Below are 8,107 nucleotides of genomic sequence, written 5' to 3'. Positions count from 1 at the left end.
GAAGATGACGTAAATCTCCGCGTGTCAACGGGCTTGTCGGCCGCGATTGACGAAGGGCGCAGAAGACGACGTTAGTCTCTGCGTGCTATCAGGCTTTTCGTCTTACAGACAGCAAAAAAGAATGTTTACACGGATAACCACTCGGGTATTTCCGCCCGTCAGCATGACTCAAATGTCAGTATGGCAGATCTTGTGAGCGCGGAAGATGACGTAAATCTCCGCGTGTCAACGGGCTTGTCGGCCGCGATTGACGAAGGGCGCAGAAGACGACGTTAGTCTCTGCGTGCTATCAGGCTTTTCGTCTTACAGACAGCAAAAAAGTTTTGAAAGTGCGGACAACCGCTTGGGTATCTCCGCATGTCACGTGACTCCAGTGCCAGCATGACAGAACTTGTGAGGGTGGCCGACAAAAGCGAGGCTCTTGCTCCTACGTATCCTCCAATGAGGAACTCAGACCTACGTAGTTCTTGATAACTTGTGAGACTTGAAAAAGTCTCCACCGGAAGATGCTGACATCTCCGGAAAAGGCGCAGATGACCACATTGGCCTCTGCTCGTCAATCACACTTGGGGTCACTGAATGACGAGGTGCGGATAATCGTAAGGTGTCTCCGCGGGCTACCAGCTCTTGGGTCATGGTAACAAAAAGCGGTGTGGTCGACAAAAGCAGGGCTTTTGCTCCTACGTATCCTCAAATGAGGAACTCAGACCTACGTAGTTCTGGATAACTTGTGAGACTTGAAAAAGTCTCGGTGTTTTCTCCACTAAAATGCAAACATGCTTTAGTAAAGAGACCAATATTCCAACTGATTAGAGCAGCATGTGCCTTTTTTGAGTGAAAAACAATGCGTCTTCCGGGGAAGAAGAGTCTGCTGATGAAACCCCCCCATAACCATAAATGAGATTTTGGATGTTAGCATTTCGTTTCTAAATGACCATTTAGAGGAAACACTGGGTTCAACAAAAAATAGAAGAAAATCACTCAGAGTGTATCAACCTCGCACAGGTAAGTGTTTCATCCTAATTCCGAACCATAGATATGTTACGACTTGACTTTGCGAATTATTTCCTATCAAATCAAAGATTACATGCGTGATCATGGATCAATAGGACTTCCCTTGGAAATGGGTTCTTTTGGTGGGTTTTTCGGCTTTTGATTGATTTGATTTTTTCTGGCTTTCTTCCTTTTCTGTTCTTGTTTGACACAAGGCGAACAAGTCACCGACGCACAGGATTTTGGTTGGTAATCAAAGGGAGAAGACCACTTTAGGTCATGGTTTCCTTTCCTTCCTTTTGTTCATTTGGTGACAATTCTGTATTGTTCAGATATGGTCTGGTCAAAAGACCTTTCTGCACATTTCTTCTGCTTCTTTGATCAGGAACTTTCTTTCCTTCCTTTTTAACTTTCTCCCATTCTTTGGTTGGGAATTTTCTTTCTTTTCTTTTCGCTTTCTCCCACTCTTTGACTGGGAATTTCCTTTCTTTTCTTTTCGCTTTCTCCCACTCTTTGACTGGGAATTTCCTTCCCCTTTTTTTTTGCTTCCGAGGGTAAGGATTGACATTCTCACCCTAGGTCAAGGTTTATGGTGAGTTAGGATTTTGGCTCAAGGCTTGTAGAATGGCTAGACATGATACATGTCAGGGTTTGGGTTTGGTTCAAGGATAAAAAGGGATGCCCCACATTATTTCCATGACACAAATGCAAAAATGATGATTTTGGAAATTTTATGCAAAACTGGTCATGCATGCACCTATGCGGACACTCAAGTGTCAAATTTTTATGGTCATGTGATGCTAGGGCTCATGATTCATTTCCTGTATTTTAAATCAACCCAATGTTTCCAAAATATGTTCTTTTATCCATTTGTGCATTTATCCGAGTCCATTTTGGGCGTCCAGGAAAATCTTCACAGCATTCACCCTTCAGGTGTATACACATTTTTTCAAAAACTAGTTATGATCAGTGAATTTTTTCAAAGAAAAGTTGGAAGTCATCTCTTTTCAAAAGCATGTTGGTTTTTCAGCTAGACAACTTATTTTTCTTTTTTCTCTTTTTTTTATTTGTTTATTTCTTTTTCTTGTTTGCTTTTGTTTTTTTTTTCCCCTTTTTTTTCATGAGGTATTTTGCTACCTAAACATGTGTATATTTTTGTGAGGTATTTTTGCTATATACATGCATATCCAAGGTATCTTGCTACCTAAACATACATATATATATATTGTGAGGTATCTTTTTGCTACATACATGCATATCTAAGGTATCTTGCTACCTAAACATACATATATATTTTGTGAGGTATTTGTTTGCTACCTAAATTACATACATGCATATCTAAGGTATTTTTCACTACCTAAACACACATACATATATTTTGTGAGGTATGACTACCTTCCGAGCTTGTGCTCGTTTTATTTAAATTCTTAGGATCATGAGCAACTAGGTGTGTCCCAATATGACTTGAGAAACAAAAGATGATCAAATAGCAAGCAGAAATTTAAAAGTTACTAGATTGCCTCCTAGTAGCGCTTCTTTAACGTCTTGAGCTGGACGCCTAATGATTTGTCGGTCATGGACCTAGTACTTTGCTTACCTTTGGCTTTGGACTTGGTCGCCTATTGGTCGGCCATGTGTCATAGGCAACGCTCTAACCTTTTTATGGATGAGCTGAGGTGAACTCTAAAGGTGGTGGCGGTGTGTCTATTGCCCGCTACCGGCCATCCCAATGCTGATGTGGTGTTTCGCCCTGCGCCTGCCTGGGGGCGCAGTATTTCTTGATGAAAGCTCGATTGGTAGGGGGGCCTGATGACCTTGTTGGGGGCGACATGCACTCCCTATAACTGACAGAGACCCGTATTTAGAGCTGGCAACTCCAAGACCCTGTTGGCCTTCTTCGGGTCCACTAGGTGTCTTGTAGGCACAATCCCTGCGAACAATAGATGACATCAAAAATCAGTTGGGGGAGGTGCATACTTACCTATGCCACGACGACATAAACTTGCTGGGGGGAACGAGCACCCTGTAGGGCTGACAGAGGCCCGTAACCAGAGCTGGAAACCCCAGGGCCCTGTTGGACTTCTTCAGGTCCACTGGGTGTCTTTGTGGGTGCGATCCCTGCAAACAATAGATGGTATCAGAAATCAGTTGAACCATATGCATACTTACCCATGTCGGGACGACACAGACCAACTGATACTTTTGCAGGGGGAGATTGGCATTGCGGTCGCTGGGCAGAATGTTGCTAAGTAACAACGTCATTTATATCTGTGTAAGAGTGGTCGTGTTGGTGCGCATGATCCACACTCGTCTCTTTGCAGCGGCACGGGTGAAATCTTGCCCCAGTATGCATAGTAGCTGCGTGATAGCCTCCCTCTCTGGTTGTGCTTGCACAGTTGGTCGCCCTCCAATATTAGGGGGTGGCCCAGAAACTGATAAAAGGAAACTACTGGCCCCTTAACCGGGAGCGCGAGTCTCGGTTAAGCATTTAAGGGCAGAGGACCTTAAATTATCTTAAGGTGTGGATATGGAGCCCACTGAAAGTGAGGACGCGTAGCCCTCTAAAGGCGAGGGCGTGTAGCCCTCTAAAGTTCAGGACGTGTCGCCTTTTGAAGGCGAGGGAGTGTAGTCCTATGAAGGTGAAGGTACATGACCCTTTGAAGGCGAGGACGTGTAGTCCTCTGAAGGCGAGGACGTGTAGTCCTCTGAAGGAGAGGGCGTGTGGCCCTCTGAAGGCGAGGGCGTGCGGCCCTCTGAAGGCGAAGACATGTAGTCCTCTGGAGGTGAGGGTACTAGTACCCAAGGGTTCACCCTTATGAGAAAGCAAGAGATCGACTCATCGAGAGGGTCGGTCATCCCAAATCCACACGACTAGATATTAGATGTAGGAAATCTATGCAGTTAACATGATTTTTAGGGATGCAGATGCATGCAACCTTTGTCTTGAAATGCGGTAAATGCAGACTTCCTATGAGACAATGCAATGTAATGGAAAGTTGTACAATGTTCATGACATTCTTTCCTTATTTTGTGATTTTAATTTTGATTTAATTTTTTGGAAAACATAGATTGACTGTCCTTTTGAAAGAGGTGATAATTCATGCAACCTCATCCTATCTTTTTGTAAATCTCTTCGGGAACTCCCTCAGAGTGTATGTTCTTTTTGATTTAGTCACTTGACCATTTTGGAGTGACGGCAATGGAGCCATTTGATGTTTAATCAATCTATTTGAAATTCCAGGGTTTGTCTCCCCTTTTTTTCTTGTTAAAAAAACATCGACGGGTGAGAACTTTTGATCTGCCCCTATGTTCACTTGAGGCTCATGCACGATGCCCCTCATTGCCCCAGTGTAAGGCTTTAAGGTACAAATTGTTATCTTTCGTCATGACCTTGTAGCTGGGAACCTATTGGGTGAGAACTTCTAATCTGCCCCTAGGTTCGCTTGAGGTTTTTTTGCATGGTGCCTTTCATTGCCCCAGTGTAGGGCTTAGAGGTACCAATTGTTGTCTTGTTTTCACAACCTCGTAGTGAGGAAGAATGAAAGAAGCAGTTGATTCTTGCAAAAAGAATTTCCCAAGGACGAGAAATAGTTGAAGGATTTTTCAGTTGATGGATTTAAGTCAAATGACTCCTATGTAGAAGCAAGATGCTTTGATATCTTGATGATGCTAAAGGATCAAGTGCTTCTAAGTTTTATTCAAGACAAGAATCCAAGAAAGTCAAGATATATGATCAAGTTTGATCTCTTAGAATCTTTAGGAAGAAGTTTCCAAATTGAAAACAAACAAAAGGTTTGACCAAAGAATTCTATCATTTCTAATTGAGATTTGCTCTCTGGTAATCGATTATCAGCAGCTGAAAAATGTTTATAACAACCACTAGAAATTTGAATTCAAAATTTATAATGTGTAATTGATTACACATGGATGGTAATTGATTACCAGCAGTTTATTGAACGTTTTAATTCAAATTTTTAAAACCTGTAATCGATTACACAAGTCTTGTAATTGATTACCAAAGGGGATTTTCAGAAAATAATTTCCAAGAGTCACATCTATCAAATGTTTTATGAATGGCCATCAAAGGTGACTTGGAAACACGAATTTAAAGAGAGTTTTCATTGCCCAAAATGGTTTTATCCTCTCAAAAGATTAAGAGAGTTTTTCTGAACTGAAATGTCTTATCTTCTCAAAAAGATTCCTTAGTCAACCACTTGCATATTCGATAAGGAATTTTGATTGATCTTCATTGTACAATCTATCCCTTTTAAGAGAGATTTCTTCTTCTCTTCTTCTTATTTATGAAAAGGGATTAAGAGACCATGGGTCTCTTGTTGTAGAGGATTTTTGAACACAAGGGAAGGGTTGTCCCTGTGTGGTTCAGACTTTGTAAAAAGAGTTTTACAAAGAGAGTGGAAAATCTCAAGTGGGTTGCTTGAGGGCTGGACGTAGGCACGGGAAGTGGCCGAACCAGTATAAATCAAGTTTGCATTCCTCTCTTCCCTTAAACTTCTTTTATTTATTGCTATTTATCTTTTGCTTTATAGAAGTTTATTTTGAATTGTCTTTTGAGTAATTCATGTTTAAGGGTGCATTGTTAATCCGAAAAGAGAGAGTGAAAGTTTAATTGGGGAATAGTCTTCGTATCTTAATTCAATCCCCTATTTTTCTTAAGGTAACTGAGGCCATTTGTCCAACATCCTATTCTTGATAACTCACTTCTCTCTAAAAAGACAAACTTTCTGGAATGTTAAAATGAGGTCACATGAACGTCTTGAAAACACAGTTAATCAAATGCTTTCCCTTTTTTTTTTTGAAACTTATTTGTTTTGAACTTTACTCGTTGTTTTACAGCACCCCCACCAACGTGCAGGACGAGCAATCTCTTATTGAACGGTCTTGGAAGTTAACACTCAAGAGCGTAGGTCGCTTAGAGCAAACAAACCAATGGCTTACACTCACATTCCGGCAGAAGTTGAATAAGCAAAGATGTGTTTGTGAAAGGATGAGAGAGACAAGGATGTCAAATTCATTCATTTTAGCATTGTAACTGTGGTTTACAATAATGGCATAAACTTGGAAATCCTGATGAGTCATTAGAGACACCTAACAACAGCCTTCAAAATTGCCCCATGTGTGGTGTCGCTTGTCAGTGTTAGGATTCAACAAGCGATTCTCCTCAAATTTCAGCCAGCCCACATCAATTAGACTTTGCACCTTATGCTTCAGGGTCATACAGTGCTCAATGGAATGCCCCGGGGCTCCTCCATGATAAGCACACGTTGCGTTCGAGTCGTATCCTTAGAAAAATGGAGGTTGAGGAACCTTGGTTGGGGTTATGGCTACCATTGAATTATCGAGTGGATATGGGATCAAGTTTAGCATATGACAACGGAATTTGGGGTGAACCCTACAGGCTTTTTGCTGCAAAATTCCTTTTTGTTGGTGTTTTTTGGTTTGTGTTAAAGGTGGTCTTCGTCATTGGAAGTGCGGTAGACAGGCTTTGTGGTTGATTTAGGGATGGCCTTTGTGGATAACTGGGTGGTGGGTAAGGAGGAGGTTTGTTATTGGCTGAGTAATGACATTGTTGGGTTGGTGGGAAACTTGGCCGTATAGGAATGGCAGTCACAACATGGGTTTCTTGTGGCGTCCCTAAATTAATGACTGGTTTAATAGTAATAATTTAAATAACAAAAACCATGATAATTTTTTTTCTTCGTTTTCTTTTTCATTTCTTTCTCTTTTCACCATAACTAGGTTTAGAAGGAAAATCCTCACTATAAAGTCCTGAATGGCCAGTTCACAACTCTACTCGGAGTCATTTCTTTCTTACCGCTCATAATTCTCTAAATTATTTTGCTGTCTCAAAAGGAAGAATATACCAGCCATTACTTTAGGTCGTCACGTGAAAATAAAAGGATAAAGTACAGTCGGTAAATTCTTTTACAAATAAAGTTGCTAATGCTTTCTTTTCAAATAACAAGATCGATCATAAATGCAATCATCATTTAAAGTTGTCCAAAATATGGGAGTTTTACAAAATATATAGTGTCATCCAGAGCAAAGGTGTCCATAGTGGTGGCTTCAGCCACATGTATACAATCATCAAATTCCTATACATCAGGTCTACCCATACAAAAACAAAAGAGTAAACCTAACAGTCAGTCCTAGATACACCCACCCTCAAAATATAAAACCAATCCATAGAGCTGTCCACTAGGATGAAGAGCCTCCGCTGATCGCCATCTCCCTCGGGCCACTATCCTCCGTGGAGTCTGCCTCAGATGCCGACATGACTTCCTCGGGAGAATCCACCTCAAGAAGTGGATCCTCATCACCCTCTAGAAAGTCAAGGGCATCCACAGCAGGCTCAGGAGGTAGCTCCTCCAGGTCCTCCTCAGGGTCTTCCTCGGATGACGTTACCTCGATCACTTGGACGGGCTCCACTAGACGATATGGTGTAGGCGTGGGTAGTATCCATTCCACCGTGCGCTGAAGCGTCCGTGCAGGTTCATCTGGATGCACCAAAGAAGTAGCCGTGAATCGAATGGTGCCCCGAAATCGGCACCTCGTGTTGCCTTCAAGGGTCTCCCAAGCTCCCTCTAGGCACTCCATCTCTACTCGATCACGGATTAGCTGCGCCGCCATCACGATCTACAAGAAAGAAGAGAAAGGGGTAGACTCTTTCACAAGAATCTAACTGCGCTGCACACAATGCATCTCATAACCACTACATGACGTTAAAAGGAGTATCTTAAGGCTTTTCATCTCTGGTAATCGATTACACAACCTTGGTAATCGATTACCAGAGGCTAAACTTGAATTACACAGCCTCAGGACATGAAATATGCAATAATACACTGTGTAATCGATTACACATGCCTGGTAATCGATTACCAGTGACCCATTCCTCTGTGTAATCGATTACACAGGCTGGTAATCGATTACCAGAGACTCCCTAAGTTTCCTGACTTCGTTTTCAAGCCTGGTAATCGATTACACCCCTTGGTAATCGATTACCAGAGACCATCTTAGCCTCCTGTCTTCAATTTTAAGCCTTGTAATCGATTACCCACCCTTAGTAATCGATTACCAGAGGCCACAAACCACATAT

This window comes from Glycine max, chromosome 8, assembly GCF_000004515.6.
Source record: "Glycine max cultivar Williams 82 chromosome 8, Glycine_max_v4.0, whole genome shotgun sequence".
Classification (NCBI taxonomy): domain Eukaryota; kingdom Viridiplantae; phylum Streptophyta; class Magnoliopsida; order Fabales; family Fabaceae; genus Glycine; species Glycine max.
The sequence above is the reverse complement of the archived record's forward strand: the minus strand, read 5'-3'. Positions refer to the sequence as shown.